The sequence below is a fragment of the Coenobita brevimanus genome, chromosome 94 (genome assembly GCF_032717465.1).
Source record: "Coenobita brevimanus isolate Jiangsu-jjx chromosome 94, ASM3271746v2, whole genome shotgun sequence".
Lineage (NCBI taxonomy): Eukaryota > Metazoa > Arthropoda > Malacostraca > Decapoda > Coenobitidae > Coenobita > Coenobita brevimanus.
The window spans coordinates 19,055,587-19,075,191 of NC_137047.1; positions in this window are offsets into that span (position 1 = coordinate 19,055,587).

A 19,605-nucleotide genomic window follows, 5' to 3' on the forward strand; every position below is an offset into this window, starting at 1 on the left:
CAGGGCCACTCCAACATCCACTACCCTACCTTGTACCTCTTTTATTACCCCATCCATGTACAGATTGAACAGCCATGGAGACATGACACATCCCTGTTTCAACCCAACTTTCAAAGAGAAAAAATTCACATAGTTCACCATCCACACGCACTGCAGCCTTCGCACCATCGTACATACTCTTCACAGCATTCAACAACTTCCCATCTACTCCACATATTCTTAACACTTTCCACAATCCTTGTCTATCCACCCTGTCATATGCTTTCTCCAAATCCATGAAAGCCGCATACAACTTCTTTCCCTTCTCTAGAAACTTTTCCACTAAAGATCTAAGAATGAATATCTGATCTACACAACCTGTTCCCTTCCTAAAGCCTCCCTGTTCTTCTCCAACTAATTTCTCTGTTCTTTCTCTAACTCTGTCAATAAGTATCCTACCATACACTTTTCCTAATATACTAAGAAGACAAATGCCCCTATGATTACCACACACTTCTTTTTCCCCTATTGTGTACTATTATATTACAGCAATTGGCCTTTGGTAGTATGAGACGTAGACACAAAGTTAAACACCAAGTGCTGTTGTACTTTTGGTAAGGAGAAACGTATTTCAATAGTCGTTTCACAAAAGCTTCGGAAAATTTAATAAGAAGAATATGGTATTAATAATAATAATCATAATGATAATAATAAAAATAGTTTTAATAATTCTTTTATAAATGAAAAATATAATAGATAAATAGATAGATAGATAGATAGATCTTGGCCTGGCATTCAGGAAGAGACGACAAGAACAACATGGGAGCGACGGCGAGAGCACCAGTTGGGTTAGTAAGTAGGGCGAAATGTTTGATACTGCCATAATTCTCGGTAAAACTTATGATCAAGAAGTTTGCACGCCTGCATTGCGAAGGCTGGTGCATCGTTTTGTGGAGTGTTAGGTCTGGGTGTGTACGGAAGTCAGTCACATTTGGATTACTGAAGAGGTAATTTTTTCCCTTTAGCAGAGAATGTTGTTTGATTTTCCCTGTCGTTTTATTAGGAACATAGTTAAATTTATTACATAGTAGGTGTTGGAGAAAAAAAATATTAACAAATTCATTTAAGTAATTCTGGTATCTTGATTTATTTACAACATGATTCTTCCGTGGAAAGTCGATCAGCAGGAAGATAGTGGTAAGTGTAGAAGAGGGTAAGAGAGAGATGAGGGGTGTAGAAGGGTGAGATGAAAGGGGAGGAGGAAGGAGGAGGAGGAGAATAATCTTAACGTCCGGGTTCAGTGTAACGTCATGAGTGAACTCCCGCTGCCCAGCCACCGCCATCACTAATTACTACATTATATCACCCTGTACACCACCATCATCATCATCATCTCTTGCATCATCGATTGTCAACAGTTGAGTGCAGTAGTTACGGCCAGGTGAGAGAGCCAGCCAGCCCATCCCGACATCATCAGCGTCAGCATCATCAGCATCAGCATTATCATCATCATCGTCTTCATCACCACCACCACCACCACCATCGTCACAGAGTTCAACCACCTATACTATCCCCATCATCATCATCATCATCATCATCATCATTATCCCAGTGTTGTGTTACTGTAGTTTGCTCTCATGATTTCATTCCCTTCAGTACAATGACGTCTTGTTGGCCTTATTCTTGCTACCGCCAGACAGTTTATTCAGCATAGGGAGGAACTGTCTGTAGTGTGAGTTAGCACAGTAATTATTACATTTTTTCAGTACGATGATAACTTTTCTATTTCATTCTCACTACTGCCAGAGATTCTGTTTAGCTTAAACCACCTGCAGTGAAGGGCTTGATCATCCATCCCGCCATCAATCCAGTCCTTATATCCACCACATCCTATTTAATGTTAATTGGTCTTTGTCTAATTGGTCTAATAATCAGGCAACATCCTTCCAAATTATAGCTGAAGACTATCTGTAAATAAATCAAAAGAGACGAAGAAAAAGGAAATCGTCTGGTGGTAGGATAAACGAAATATAAAATACGTCGTCGTAGTGAAGGGTAAGTGGCTGTGTCTCGGGCTTCCTGCTCTTCTCCTCCCGCCAGCCTCATCCCCGCCAGGCTCAAATATTCTAATACCATCTCTTCTCGTCCCCTGCTCACACAATCCAAGTTCCCCTTCAGTCCGGTGACGCATTCTATGGTTTATTGTGGCTGTTTCTGGACGATTTTATTGTAGAGGTTAATAAAGGCTGTAATCAAAACCTTTCAGTTAATAAAGTCTCCCCTGAACTGAATAAAATCGACTAGAAGTAGCACGAATAACCTAAAAATGGACGTCACCCCTCCGCGACGAGAGGCCACTGCAGAGCTGAATAAAATCGTCTGGCGGCAGCAAAAATATAACAATGAAGATATTTGTCGTCGCCTTCGAGTCAGTGGAGATATTTTTATAGGTTTACACAACTAAATGCCATTTCTATGCTGAGTCAAATCGTCTGACAGAAGTAATTTTATATGGAGATTTCTGTCAACAGACGGTTATCAATAGTTTTCATGGTTGTTGAGCAGAAGACATTGATGTACGATTTGTTCTGGATACTTTTTGGCTTTTAGAGATTTTGATTAATATATACACGCACAGTTGAGATTATTTAATATCCATGTAATAAACAGTTGAATGTGAATGTGGATATTACTCGCGAAAATATTCAATAACAAAAGCAATGTCTGCAGTGAGAGCGGCCTTCCTACGCGGCCTCAGACTCAGCGCTCATCTCCCCCCTCTTTACTACCGGCCTCTCTCTCTCTCTCTCTCTCTCTCTCTCTCTCTCTCTCTCTCTCCACCGGCGCCCTCCCTCCCGCCCCTCTTAATGGCCTCGCTATATTACCCACACTCGGTCTCATGCCAATATTATTTTATTTCTGGCAGTCTGTGATCGACTCATTATCTGGGCATACGTGCGACTCTCATAGCAAAACAGCAAAAACTCTAAGGTATTTTCTATTCCACTGTGAGGTACATGCTAGAACGAAGGGAAATTGTGAATACATCTTTTGCCTGTACATATCTACACTTTTATCCAAGCACGTATGCATGGACGCTGTAATTTGTAAGCTGCAGCAAGGAGAATATGCAGATGCACACTTTATGGTTGCTGCACAGTTTTAGGAATGGTGGACAAGTATCTGTATATGTAAATAGTTTATGGAGCCGCTTTCTCTACTGCCGCACTTGTTTGACTACATTATTTTGAGATCGACAAGTAACTTTCTGAACCAGCATGGCTTTTAGATAACTGTTAACTTCCACTGAATAACTGCTCTTACCTCTCCTGTATTAACTGATTCGATTCCATTCAACTCGGAGCAGAATGAAATAGGAGGAAAAATAATAATGATAATATTTTTGTCGCTTTCATTGTTAGTATATTCTCAGACCAACATATTCCCTAATTCCTCAGGCTTATACACGAAGTGTGATGCCTAATTAGTATAGAATATCCATTGCTTGGGAATACTGGAACTCTCATGTCTATTACATAATTGTTTCCCAGTAAATATCTGACACTGATGAAGAATTAGCTTTATATCGATAAATTTGCTGAATATGTATGTTAGGTCAATGGTTTGTATGTTTATACATTGCAGTATAACTATTCGTGACATCCATATTTGGGGCTAGGTAGTGACAGGCCAAAAAAATATAAAAATAATAATCCGAAGAATATTTCTGTTGCTAGCAGCAGATGATTTTATTCATATTAGGGGAGACTTTTAAATTTGGAGAGGTAAGGCTTCACAGCCTCTACCACCACTTTAGATCCTTTCAAAGTTGCAAAACATCGTCAGAAGGTAGCAAGAATAAAATTGAAAAAATAATCCTCACTGCAGTGAAAGACTGTAACGTAACAGCCTGGTTCTGGTTGTGTTGTAGCTTAGTCCTCCGTCTCAAAATGCCAAAAAATCCAGTAAGTTAACATTTCAGACATATTGAACAAAATACTCTCATTCAGCAAACAATTCCAAGTTTTTCTTTTTTTCTTTTTTCTTTTTTTCCCTTAATATTTCTTCATCACCAATGGTTACTTAACTACAACATCCCGATCGTGTATTTTTCATGTTTTTCTTGCTACATGCAAACGGTATTCATGAAACGTTACAGAGATTTATAAAACTGTGGGGGTCGGATATAACCTTCATTAGTCCCTAAAATACGACTTCTTTGAGAACTTGGCAAAAATCTTCTGGAAGTAGGATGATTAAAATATACTATACGTCATTGGATGGGGTGAAGTTTGATAACTTTATTTTGCACTGAGATTCTGTATTCCCACCCGAACGGCATAATTATTTTTAGCTTGTTCTTATCGCTTCCCCCAGTGTATCCCCAAGCAAGCCAATTAATCGGTTAAATACACAGGACAGGGAGTCACCACAGTCCATCCACATGTCTTTAATTTACTGCCAGATACGCCGTGGGATGCAAACCACTTCCGTCAATCCCGCCAGGTTGTTTGATATCGTCCATTCAGACCCGGAGACTTTTCTGTGGCTATATAAAAATCATCTGAGGATAGTAATAACAAAATAGTATGCTACCAAAAGGTCTGAATGGGGAACATTGGTAGGCTGGAAACTATCCCGACCCGTCGTTTTCTTGTGGCTTAGCAATATCGTATCCCGATATTCAGGGGAAAAAAAAAAAAAAGATATAACTGATATGATTATTTTTTTTTTCCCTTATGTCTGCACCCAGCATAACCAGCATCATATTTTGTTCGCTGGCAGTGTCAAGGCTTTTTCCTAGTGATGTTTTCACTCTCCTGGAAAATATATCTGAGCTGCTTTCATCATCAGTGCAAAAGGACTTAAGTGTTTGCAATATAAGGGACACTTCACCTTTTCATTTCATACTCTGCCAAGCCTTTGCTCTGATTGTGTCCTGATTATTAACGCTTGCAGGCTCTTATGACGCACTCTCAGCTGAATAAAATCATTTGGCGTTAGCTGTGAATGAGTATTAGTTCTTTTGAGCACGAGAGTTAATTTTATATTGAATAAAAAACTAATTTCATTTTGATTTATTTAGATTGACTGCTTTTAACCCTTATATTTGTCATAATATCTCATCCTTGATTATCATGTTGCAAATTATTGCAACAGATCATTCCATCCTTATTCATCTGTGTCGGTTAGTAATTTTAATTCAGTATGAATATAAGTAACTGTGTTAACTGCTGTACTGAGGAAATACCTTAGTGATTTTTTTACTAAAGCTGTCAGTAGTGATGTTCCTCAGGGTTTGACGTTTACCACAAGTTCTTTTCCAGTTATTTATCAGTGATCTCCTGAGCTGCATTTTTAATCTACGCTACACCGATTATTTATTTTTTTTTTTCACCTGTATCTGAACGTGTCCATCACAGTGGCCACAAAAACCCACATGACAAGCTATGTAACATGTTGACACGTGACATCCGTGTCATTGTCGGCTGGTGCAAAGACAAACTTAATGTATTAATTCATCATAAATTGTTTCTCCATCCTTCTGCTTGCGATAATCGTTCATACGAGTATCTCTCCTCCCTTCATTAGCACACAGTTCAAACCTCCATGGTTTCTCTGTAATTTCGGGGTTTCTTTTTCTTGTGGTATATATATATATATATATATATATATATATATATATATATATATATATATTTTTTTTTCTTTTTAACGACCACGTTACTTTCTGGCTTGTTCAGCTTCTTAAAAGTTACTTGTACCACCCAGTCTCCGTGATGATTTCCCCAACCCTGTTCGATTTCTGACTATTTACGAGTTTTATTTGTTCCCGGGTAGAATACAGTTCTTATATGTGGGTGACTCACCATATGCACCTTTTCTAAAGAAGACTGAATCAGAAGGTATTCTTGTCCTGAACTCCCCTCATAATTTTCTCTTCACCCTCTTTCATTACTGCAGTGTTACATCATTTTCTGAGCAACTTTCTTTTGCTTCTTTTGCAGGGTATTCTCAGTTCCTCACGTACACAGCTGGTCAACTCTGGACTATCGACAATCTTCCTTGTTAGGCCGTGTTTCTCCATACAACCGTTGTTTCAAGCGCAGTGTGCCTAGGTGTCTTTAAGTGAACAGATCTTGGGTCCCTTTCGTTTGAGATGTTTCTTTGAAGGAGACTTTTTCTTTAAGCATTCAGCCATTGAATACCAGATTTCTGCATAAACATGTATTGTTTTAAACTTAAGACGTGTCAGATTCGATTCAGTGTCGTGTGTATTATCATAGCATTCATGTGTTGGTTCTGGCGCTAGAGAGGGCAGTGACTATGCTTACGAAGTGGAAGCGTCCCTTTCCTTGTCTGCCTTATTCATATCTTCACCACTTGCCTATCAGAAGAGAAATCACTGATTAAAGCAACATTCCAGGCAACGTAACAGAAAAAGATTACTTTGGTAGCCGTAATGAAAGGAAACTATATTTAAAAAAAAAGTAAGTAATTCCTATTCCAAGCGTTCCTAGAACCCATTTCATTTGCAGGTATGTTTACAACATCATCATCATCATCATTTATTATCGAGCACCAGCAGCAGCAGCATGTGTCACATGGCTGCAGAAGTAAGATAAACCCTTTTCCAGCTTCCCTCGCTATGCTCAGGCACAGCTATACAGTAACCAAATATAATTATCGGTATTTCAAAGGTCGAAGGTCAAGGTTAATTAGCTAATTCTCAGTATATACCTATCTTCCATTTTGTATAGAATTTCAGAATTATTTACCTTCTAATGAGTATAGGTTTCGATAATGTATTCAATAGTCACAGTTAACATAGAATCCTATTTTCATGAAGACATGTAGGGTAATTACCGTGTTTGTAATATATATCGGCATTAGATTAACTACATCTCTTTAAAGTATATGATGAACTCAGGTAAATCATACACATCCTTCCAAAAAGGATGATAATTTATATTGAACTTTCCCATGTGGCGGGACTTCCATTTATGAATAATTTACCATCATCACTTTCATTCCCCATTCATCAAGCGTACACCAATCAATTACAAAGCAATTCTACAAGCTGTATTTTGGCAGTATTGTGTGATCTTAGTAATCATATCTGAGGTGTGCCAAAAGTTGTTCTAGTAATAATTAGTTAATATAGGTTCCATGTTAGCTGAGTATAATGTAGTTAATGTACTGGGATCTTACTGCTCACAAGTAAGCCGCTGTTTTGTGCAGCATGTCAGCTGCACCCAGTGTATCGGATTTACTTACGTTCTTGTTTATTTTTAATATGGTGTCAAGTTTATTGTATGTTACTGGCATTCTTTCGAAATTAATTATTTTTCTGATTTATAACTCCTGCCCTTATTTTTCAGTTGTAGTTAGCTTTTTTTCCCCACGTGATTATACGTGATCAATATATCTCAACTTCAGTACTGCTTTAGGATAAACTGGTGTAAAATACGATTTGTACTAACTACTCACCGTGTTGGCTGCTTACCTTCCCCACATATATTTAAGCATATGAAGATTCATTCATTTCGTTTATTAGCAAACTTCCCGCCACATCATTACTGTTGTGTAGTTTCTGCTGGTAGTTGAATTTGCCTAAATTCGTGTGTACGCTTTTCGTTAACAAAGCCCTTCAAGTCATTCGCAGGTCACATCAGGCAACACCAAGTTTTGCAAAACGAGTTACTATCAGTCACGGGCATCAGCCACCATTTTATTAACTATACGTGTTTTTAGGCAATTTATTCTTATATAATTGTTCTTGGTATGGAAATCGTAATTGCTAATAACAAACAAATATGCGGCGTAGAAACCAGCCTTGTGCTTCCCCCTTCCCCTCCTCAAAAAACAGTTTGAGGTTTGTGTCTGCCGTGCTTAACCTTCCTTCTTCCAGCCCCTTACATTGCATATTCCCTCCCTCTTGCTGTACCTTTCCCATCCCACCTACCAACTTATCTTTTCCTTCTTATCAGTTTTCTGACCTTTTTCCTTTCCGCCTACCAACTTACCTTTTCCGTCTTTCTTTCCTGTTGCAATTTTGCATTTTCTCTCCTATCTGGTATACTACATTTCAGTCCCTGTCTGTTACTTTGCGTTTTTCCTTACTTTTTAACCACCAGTACTTTGTTATTAGCTAACCTTTTCCTTACTGTTATACAAATATTTCACTTTTATCCATCACTGAAGGTTATAGCAGAAGAAATTGTACCTTTTCCTTTTGCATGAAAATTAGACGACTGTATGAAAATGGCATTACAGATCCATCTTACTGACCAAGTTGGCTCAGGTTGAACCAGATAATCAAGATATTTGACAACACCAATTTTCCTTCTCATTTTTTTCCCTCAATTTTGTTTTCAATTTCTTTTGTACTCTTATATAAGCTAATTTCTCCCACCTGATTATTTACCGTCTTAGTGAAACTTATTAGACAGTATTTTCAGATATTTGTGCAACTTAGCCTCATCTTTATGTATGTGAAGTCTGCATGTGTGTGTGTGTGTGTGTGTGTGTGTGTGTGTGTGTGTGTGTGTGTGTGTGTGTGTGAACCTCTCTCATGAGAGATCCAATATTCAAATTAATGAAACTTTAAAGTACAGTAGCCAACCTGTATTTAACTCAAAAAGCATCAGAAAGAGAATTAACACCTAAACCTTGCCTGTTGATTCCTCAACCTTTTTAATCCGATGATAGATATATTTTTCATTTAATTTTAGCCATCCAGATGATTTTGTTCAGCATAATTTTTTTTTTCCGAACCGTAAGTTTAGCCTGTTAAAATACCTTCACTACAAGGGACTCTCCTATGCTAAATAAAACGTTTGGAATGAGCAAGAATGAAATAACGAATATGTCACCTTATTCGAGGAGTTAATGCTGAAGGAAATATCAAGACCAGTAACTGTCCCCAGTATGAAGACATTTCATGAAACAAAATTATTTTAGTAAATCATAGTACATCACCAGACACCTTGGGCATATCCATATTTCTTAGGATTGCTTAGTTTGTTTTCTCAACCTGCGGTACTAGTGTCAGTGGACACAAAAAAGACACGTAATATTGACAGACAATTTCCCAAAACGATTTACTTAAAATCACAACGTGTTTCTGATCCTATATATATATATGTGATTGCTCAAAGCTTTTCGAAGATAAAATGACGCCATCATAGGATAGTATTTTCAGTCATTAGCATCATTTATGTTCTGCAGAAATGTAGTATGCAGTGAAGCATTCGCAAAGGTAAATTTATTAATCCCATTAGCCGAAGTACATCTTGTGTCGTATATTGATCAACGGTAAACGAGGTTATTAAGCTTCAGAAAGTCATCTTTGGATTGATAGTGCTTTGCGCAGTCTGAAGGATGTCGATTTACGGTTTTAAACTGGCCTTCACCAGACGATTTTTTTTTTCTTTAATGGGCGATGGAATGTAGTTCATCCAAATACAAAAGTCTGTTGCCTCTCCCACCTCTTCCTCTCATTGCTGAATACATAGATATTTGAATGAGTCGTAATGGACAGAGGAGCATAGTCATTTACAGACTGAATGATAATATGCACCTCATTCCACAACACATTCAAGCGTCTGTGATTCCAGCGATGAAAGAGAGGGAGGAGAGGTGAACAGACTTTTGCATATGACTTTGCCTGAGCTAAAGAGTTTAATTAGCACCCAGTCATGAACTGTTCTTCAAAAAAATCTGAGTTATTATCGAGACGTATCAGTTTGTAAGAAAATATTCGAGCACTTCAAAAATACTTTTTCCCTCGTACGTGTAAACTTACTTTTCGTTTATTACTTGTGAACTAATTTATCCTGCCTTAAGTTACCAAGTCCTTCCTACCTGTCATTTTACATTCCATTTGTGTGTGAGTAACAAGGAAGATCCCGTTTCTACCCAAAAATTTAACATTCCTTCCACTTAACTTATCTTTTCCTTTTACAATGTATTAAAAATTTATTTCGTGTTGTAAATTACTTACAGGGAAACATTTGTCTTTAATTACCGGTTCCCAGTTCATAGCTGTGGTAAATTGACTGAATATAGTACTGCATGACATACAGTATTGGAACGATTGTCCAACCCAAATTTGGGAAGTGTTTGATAACAGAAATGCAGTCCTTAGCTGTGCTAAAGTTCATGAAATCTTTCAGTGACCAGAGTAGAAGTGTCTTTAAAATTCATGTACACTAAAATTGTTTGTAGTGGAACTAGATGCACTGAAGTAGCCTAGGGATAGTATCCAACAATTTTTTACTATGAAAACTGAGCATCTGAGAAGTATCTCTCTTGTGTATCATGCTGTCTTTTTCCATAAATGAAGTAACATTTTTTGAAGACTAGCTAAATTCAATACGCTATCATTGAGAGATAGTACGTGTACGTGCATAAGCGAAACCGGGTACGTGGCCGTAGGGAGAAGATTCGTTTGCCGGACAGTGATAGTCACACTGTCATGCTATGTATGAAGTGCTGTGTGCTTCAAAAAGTATCATATGATAGCCAGACTTTCATGCCATGCATGAATTCCTGTTTCGCTCCTGGTAATCTGTTTGTGTAATGAGATGAAATTCGAATTGAGTTAAAAATGTACACTATCCACCATTGTACTACAGGAGCTGTAAGAGAATTCCATAAACGTGTTTAGTGCCACGTATTGATGTGATACACCTGGATGACACGAGTATTAAGAATCAAGTTAAATTATTAGCAGTGAGGCTATTTGCGAATGTATATGGGTTGCATATTCACATGTTGAACAGCATAAGAAATGTTGAGTCATGTCATGAAGGCATGGAGTAAGGAAGTTAGTTGATCACTGGGGTTACCAGGAGTCTTAAATCAGTACCTTAATAATTTCCTTCAGCTACTTAGAAATGTTTTGTCAGCGAAAATGCAAAACCAAGTGTTCAAAGCAGTGAAAATGATAACCCGTTAGACAGTCAAGGGTTCCTTCTGTTGAATTCAATCGTGTGGCGGTATCCAAAATTAAATCTTGAAATGTGACCAGTGTGTACAGTAATGTATGAATCAAGGAATCTGCACCACTTTCATTCTTAACTTTAATAATATGCAATTTCCTTTGAGCTACTCTGAAGCAGTTTAGGGGTGGGTGAAACGTGCTTCAACAATGTCGTGTGCATTACACTGAATCCATTTAAAGTTAAAATAAATGTCACTTAATCAGCTTCGTGGTCTTGCAAGTAATTTTCTGGGCTCATCAGTTTACATCATTGTAATCTTTTCCAATCTAAGTTCTTATTATTTCCTACACGTTATCATAATTTCCTTATCGTTTCAGTCTCATCTGTTAATGTGCCTTTTCCTTCCCACTTGTCTAAAATTTTTTCACCTGTTTTCGTACCTTATTCACTTCTCTTATCTTAAATCATTGTAATTCTGGCATCTCACCTTCTCATTGCTACCCTTTAATTTATCTTGTTTATGTTATCTTAACCCTCCGTCCCGTTTGCGGTCTTAATTTTCAGGTCCCATCTTTCGTCTTACCTTTTCATTATCACATGTTCTTTCACCTTCCTGTCTTGCCTGTTTACTATTCCCATATTTTATTTTTCCATCTCATGTAGAGATGACTAGATAGATATAGATAGATGGGTTGAATTTGTTTCTCTTGTTAAATGATCTTTTTACCTGTTTGTATGTCTTTCAATCGCACCTGTTAAATTACATTTTTTTCCTCCATGGTAATTATAAGCCTTTTTAATTGTAGTACAGAGTCACATTATCTGTAAGGAACCCTTGAGTATTAGTATATGGTCTACTCATTTATGTTTGCGTTTAAAGTCACTGTTAGATAATCGTGCCTTCTTAAAATTTGAATGCATTGTGGTTGCTGTGAAGTAAATTTGTGAATCTCATACAGGGGACTCTTGAAAGACATTCCATTCATTTTGAGAAATTATCTGCTTACTATAGTCATAAAGATTTGGATACTAATAACGTGTTAATGCTAAATGTCATTGACTAAAATATGGCTAGAAAACAGTAGACGAAGAATACACACATCATTATTCATATGAAAACAATTTTTTAAATTGGTTACTGTGTACATAACAAAAATAAAAGAATTATCATATTCCGAGTAACAAAACAATAACCAATTGCCTTGGACAGACAATTATACCATACGAATGTTGGGTTTCTTTTCCTGATGTTAGACCAGTAGACTTTATATAGATACAAAACAGGCATCTGTCGTTATCCAAGTTTCCCAGTCTGATTTGTTGTCTATATATAGTTTAAGTCGTGAATTAGTACAATTCTGCTTTTAAAAAAAGTATTTAGGATTCTGGATGATATAAGAAATTTGAAATCCTGGAATCCTTAGCCCACCAAACTCCAGTCATTTGTTCGTTAGAAATACCAAATGGCAATAAAATAAGTATTTACAGGGCCAAATTCTTTAAGCAGATTCTATCATAAACTTACTTAGAGACGCATGGAACCCATCATAGTCTACTGGAGAAGATAGTCTTTGGGATTATTTTCCGAAGTCATTTCTTCCCTATCGGTTAGCTTACTTTTTTTTTTTCCTCATTAACTTACTTTCTTCCTGCTTATTAACTTACTTTTTCTTCCCAGCTATTAACCACTTTAGCCTAAAGACGTAGTTTGTAGCTTTTTGTTGCTAATGCCAAACTATTTTATTCTTTTGAGAGATGCCTCGGGATGGAAAGATTAGAAACTTCTTGAGCTTACCTTTTCCGTCCTGCCTATTAACTTACCTTGCATCTTGATACCAATACTGTACTAAAACTAGCTAAGCACGATTATATATATATATAATTACGCCAACTCACTGATGTTTTATTTCAGCTGCATGCAGAATGCTAATAAGAATTTGGTATGTATAGATTCTGATTTATGTTAATCCTTTACGCACAGCGAAGTAAAGTACGACTCTCCAACGTATTGAACATATTTCATTGAAATGCTAATCAGACAAACTATAATGTTACGCAATCTGGCGATAATTATTGTGCTGTATTTTTAAGACATTTCAGTTCTGATGATTTTTAGAATATGCTCCTGCTTTTAAAAAAAAGGGGGGGGGAGGAGGCCTTGGAGCACGGTGTTAGATAATCAGTGCCCTTTGTATTGTACGGTCTTTTATTTTTTCACTCTTGAACTGTTCTTAGTATTTCATTGTAAGTATATTCCATAAAGATAATATTCGATTCTTATGAGATCGTAATAAAGAGAGAGAAATTAATTTACCACAGCCATTTGGTCTTCTCTCTTGCTTCGTTGAAACAAGTATGTGTCGTATACAGTGGATTCATGTTGTTAGGCAGTTGATGAATTTGAATAACAGTATCCCATGAGCAAATGATATTAATGAATGAAGAAACATATGATATGAACCTTTTTCCTTTCACTGGTAAATTGTTATACCCTCCATGTACAGACAAGCCAGCATAATATAAGGTCGAAATCCTCATTGTGTGTTCAGTACAACATTATGCAATCGTTAATCTTGATTAAGTTAATATGACTGTCACCTGTTGCATTTTGTGGCCTTTTACATAACTTCTGTTGCTTCGTCATTCAACCATTACAGACATTTCCACCTAATATTACTACCTATTATTTCCTTTGCAGTAATTTCCTTCTCGCCCATCATCTTATTTTCTTATCAACTATTACCTTACATTATCCTTCTCGTTTATTTCATCTTTCCATCTGACCTGATAACTATTTTACTGAACATCTGCTGCTATTTTATCTGGATATTTTTCCATGTAGCTCTGTCTCTACCACGTCACCTTTTTTATCTGCATTTTTTTTTATTATATCTTTGCCTTCTCGTCACCTTTTTTTAACTGTATTTTTTGTTATCGTTGCTTTGCCGTATTGCCGTAACACATGTTTGTCTGTATATATTTTCATTCCTTTATTCTCTGCCTTGTCACATTTTTTTATCTGTATTTTTGTTATCTTTCCTTTGTCTTCCTCTATGTCAACTTTTTATCTGTGTTTCTTGTTATTTTACCTTTGCCTTCTGCTTTGTCTCCTTTATTATATGTGTTTGTTGTTATTACACCTTTGCCTTCTACCTTGTCACCTTTTTATCTGTATTTCTAATTGACTCACCATTGCCTTCTGCCTTGTCAACCTTTTTATCTGTATTTCTTTTTCTTTTTCTTTTGCTTTCTGCTTTGTCACCTTTTTTATCTGTATTTCTTGTTATCTTACCTTTGCCATTTAACCTGCTAAACTCTATATCTGTCATGTTACCTTACCTTTTCCTTCATACCTGTAACTTTTTTTCTCTCATGTTATCCATGCAGTCTCATCTGTTTTGTTTACTCTTAATTCTTATGTTTTTTTTTATTCTTAATTTATTTATTTTTTACTTTTTTTTGCCGTCTCACGTGTTACATTATCTTCTGGGCTTTCTGGTCATATTATCCCTGCCTGTCAGCCCACCACATTCTTCCCATTTGCTGATTTATTTTCAGTTTATTTCCTGATTAAGTAGCTGCTGTATTTCATCAAACTTGCAGAATTATTTCACACCTGTTATCTTTTATTTCTCTTTTCCCACCTGCAAGATTCCCTCCTTCCTGCTAATTTACCTTTTCCCTCTACCTGCTTATCTGTATTTATCTATTACTGTATCTTTTCCACTCTATTTGCCAACTCATTTCCTTTGTTTAAAGTCCCATTTCATTCTATTAACTAAATCGTTTTACTCTAATTTAACCTTAAAAAAAATACTATCTCTCTTGATTGCTAAGTTGAAGCAGTAGATAAACATTAGAAGATGATGTTAGTCGCTAAGAAGTGCAATGAAAACGAAGCAGAGCCGTTGCATTGTCTTTTCTGCCACTGAGCCATGTGAATTATGTTTCAAAAGGACGAAATACCCTTCTCTTTCTTCCTACCTGCCCGTTTCTTGCCTAACTGTTACACTGCCTTCCCATCCTACGTGTTAAGGAACTGTTCGCTGTTATATTTACCTTTCTCATCTTACCTGTTAACTTACTCCTGTTTATTAACTTATCTTTTTTCTTATCTACTTAACTCTTTACCGCCTGTTAGCTCACATTTTGCTTCCTACCTGCTGATTAATTTTCCTTCTGTCAGTTTGTCTCTCCATCCCGGTTGCTAATTTCTGTGTTATTATATTAGTATCTTTTCCTTCTTAGCTGTTAATTTCTTGCTTTGCTTCCTAACTGTAAATAAATGTACCTTCTGTTAACTTCCCCTTTCTTCCTGGCTGCTAATTTCTTTCTTATATATTTTTATCCCCTTTGCCTCCTACTTGTTAAGCTTTTTCCATACCTGTTAATTGAGCTTGTCTTCCCTACCGGCCAATTGCATTCCCTTCTGTAAATTTGGATAACCCATCATACCTGTACATATTTTTCCTGTCATTTAATTTGCATTTCTTATCCAGCTTCTTAATTCCTTTTGTCTCTTTGCCAAATTTGGTGTTTCGTCTTTGCTATTAATTTCTCTCCCATCTTTTAACTTGCTTCCTGTTAAATCTTTTCCTTCCCGTTAAATAAATATTTCATCTTAACTGCTAAATTTGTTTATAAATGTTAGCTTACCGCTTCCTTCTTACATGTCTGTTTCTTTCCTTACTGCTATTGTATCCTTCCTTCCTAGTGTTCTAAATTATTTTCATGTTTGTCATATATACCTCTTCCATCCTCTCTGTTTCTCATTGTATCATTATTTACCAGCTTCGTCATAATTGGTACATTTTTTACTATCTCTTAGCTACCTGTTTCTCTCTGAAAGTTCTTCGTGTCTCTCAGGTGCCTTTTCCTTCATGCCCGCCAGTTAATATCTTACCTGTTAACTTACTTTTCTCTCCTTACATGTTAATTCATGTCCTGCCTTTTAACTCTTCTGTCTGCCTGTTAGATTCTTTCCTACCTGTTAGTTTAATTTTTCCTTCCTCCCTGTTAGCTTATTTCTAGCCGTTACCTTACCTTTCCCTAACTAATGCTTTATTTCTTACCTGCCAACCTGTTTTCCATTTCCACCAGTTAATTTCTTTTCTGGTTGTTACTTGCCAGCTAATCCTGTCAGTTTATTCTTATTAACGACCTGCCAGTTGATTCATGTTACCACATTTCCTACATGTTAACACACCCTTTCTTCCTATTTGCTATTTTTTTTTTCCATTCTGTTTACTTCTTGTTTTTCTTTCGTATTTGTTAATTTACCTTTTCCATCAAACCTCTCACTCTTTTTTCTACCAGAAAACTTAAGAGTTTCGTTTTCCCTCCTTCTGGAAATATTTAATCCATTGCCTAGTCAAAATGTCATCAGAAATCCTTTTAACCTGTCTTGGAGCGGTGCAGTTTTCTGATGTTTTTGAAAATGGGCTGGCACAAAAAAAAAAAAAAAAAAAAAAAAAAAATCTGTTGTTACTGAGGCCCGAGGTTCACCTGAACATGAACCTAGAGAACTCCATGTTGAGGCCGCCCTTCTGCAGCCCACCTCCCTTCTTTCAAATGATGGATATGGAGTTCGGGGATTTTTGTTCACGTGGACATAGGAGTTACAAGGGTATATCACCACCAACGAGCGAAGGCGATCTTCTACAGCACATGTATTTTCTGTCAAAACATGATAATTTTGAACCTCCTTGGAGCTGTGACTTCCTTTAAGTAAATTAAATCGTCTGACTTTAACTGAAATACAGTAAAAAAAAATAAATAAATATATCGCGGCCATAAGGGCAAGACTACTATTATAATTGGAAAACAGTAGGCTACTCTTGGTGGCTTATCTGCTAACCTCTTTAGCAACAAGGGCGACATCTTTTCCTCGCTGATGACAGACGATATTGTGTAGCTTAACCCTCTCAATCGGGTGATGTATATTTCATTTTATTTTTACTACCAGACACTTGTTCCCAATTTTCTTTAAGTTTTGCTTAACTTGGGAAGGACCTCCCTTGTCAAAAATGTTGATGAGAATTATATTTTATCCTTGCACTTCGGAAATTCCATCGACAGATAAAGAAAATTGTCTGGTGATAGCAAAAACAAGCTGGAAAATGCGTCATCGGATTGAAGGAGTGAAGGACACGTGAGTCTGGATAGGTTAGAGACAGTCTTTATCAACACCGTCTATGCTTATTTTACTGTCAAGTATTAGCTGAAACGAATTTACAGGAATAAAGAAGAGCCAGAGGGATAAGACGTAAGAAGCAGTGTTTATCAGCTCATTCACCGACAGTTTTCTGTAATATTATTGCTACTGACAGACGATTATATAGCAGTTAAGAACTTTTGGGACTGGAGGGTCCTTATGAAGCCCTTCAGTGACGATTTTCTCATTTTCTCTGGGTACTAGCAGACGATTTTACTAGGGTGAATTAGCTTTTGAACTAACTGCACTTAAAGGAAGGTCTTGGATGTTATTTTATATATGTAGAGGTTTTGTGCATTCTTCTTCGTACTACTACCAAAATTATTTTGTAAGCGCGAATAATTAATCACCATCTTGAGTACATTACCTCTTCAACTGCCCCGTTGTCTTTAGAATTTCGTGTGTCGTGTACCGCCGTATCGTGAATCGTTGAAATGAATGGGTTTATTGTACCCACTTGAGGAAAATGTGTTTATTGGACATGAGAGGATCCAAGTCTAACGAAGCATGTCTTGTAGGTATATTTCATTCTCATTTGATGGCCTCCCATTTTTCCCCACAATCCTTTGAAACACATAATTGTCTTCATAGGGATTCTTAGAGCAGTTTAAGTTAGTTTATTCAGACGTAATAGCTGGAATCACCAGTCAGTATGCTATGAAACTACTGATCACCCGCTTAGACCAGTGTAGACTATTATATAATGACACCAGCAGCTTTTACTCCTACACAGCGTCTGGCAAGAGTATTTAGGGAGGATGATAGACTGAATGAGGGAGCAAGGGAGAGGGTCCAGCACGACGGAAAAGTGACGGGTGCGTTGAAAGCAGTGATTAGGGGTAGCAATGTAATTATGGAAGTAGAGAGATCACTGCATGGCGGTGCATTGGTGCCAGATTTGACTTTGCATTTTGAAGTGCAAAATAGAAAACGTTACAGTAGAGCGACAGAAGGGATAGAAGGCGTTGGAGACAGAAATACTTTAGGACGGACGAGAATTTACTGAAGAAATTGGTAATTTATTAAATGAAGAAATAGGCCGAAGAAGTAGTTTTCCATTTTCTTTTTCTTGTTTACAGATTTTGAAGTTAAGCGAGCCGCCGAGTAGTGAAGGCGTTATTGTCGCATCTAACTTCTTCAGTTCAAATTTTTCTCTTAAACTGAAGTACATCGTCTGGAGATGGTAGGAAGACATAATTAGTATGTTGCCTGACTGAAGGATTAATGAAAGAATGTGTGAGTGGAGTGAGCCTGGATGTCAGAATACAGGGCAGTCTGTAAATAGCTCTCCAGTAGAAACTCCCATGACGGTATCATCCATGGGGACGGTATCATCTATGTTGTGGGGACGGCCCTACAGTAGTCTGCGGTGTGGGCGTGAGTGTGGCAGTGGGAGTAGGAAATGAATATATGAGGCAGGGTGGACACTGATAATGCTGTCTGAGTCGTCCCCGCAACACACGAGGAATTGTCCTGTGATGTGGAAGAGAAGAGTTATGTATGATCAACCCTATAGATTATTACGAGTAATGAAATGAAGTGATTGTGACGTATGGAATACCCACAAAAAAATAGAATCAAAGAGCACTATAGGAACGAAAATACTGCGATGGTTTGAGAGGAAGAGCAGGAACGAGTTGGAAGAATAAACTAAAAAATAAGTAGATAAATAAATAAAATAAAGAAAGTCGCAATCAAGGAAAACAGTCCGCTTGCTATACCGCTTCCTTCACATCACATTTAGGACACGACCGTCACTTTCCTCCCTGACGCATTATACCAACGAGCATCATCTGTGGGCAAGAGTAAGAATATTAACCAGGAGAGGAGAGTGAAAACCAGAAGAGATGAAATATTAGGCGAATTATTGTCCCGGACTGGACGAAGGCGAGGGCGGGCGTGGATTGCGGGAGAGAATGGAGATGAATTGTGATGTGTGGCGTTTTTGTGGCTGCCTCCCTGAATGAAGTCTGGGATTAGCCACTGGGCAATAGATAGACTGATGGAAAGTATCAGTAGCTAGATAGATTGAAAGTGTTAGTGGTTAGATAATGGTAAGTGTCAGTAGATAGATGGTAGCCGTCAGTAGTCAGATAAATGGAAAGTGTCAGTAATTAGATGGATGGAAAGTGTCACTCGCTAGACAGATGGAAAGCATCAGTAGTTCAGTAATTAGATGGATGGAAAGTGTCAGTGATAGACAGATAGAAAGCATCAGTAGTTCGATAGAGAGAAAGCGTCAGTAAGTAGATAGATGGAAAGTGTCAGTAGCTAGACAGATGGAAAGTGTCAGTAATTCGACAGCTGGAAAGTGTCAGTAGTTCGGTAGATGGAAAGTGCAGTAATTAGATAGATGGAGAGTGTCGGTAGCTAGGTAGATGGAAGTTGACAACAGGAAGGTGGATAGATTTTTTTTTTTTTAATTCGTTTTACATATTTGTATTACTGTAAGTTTTTATTTTC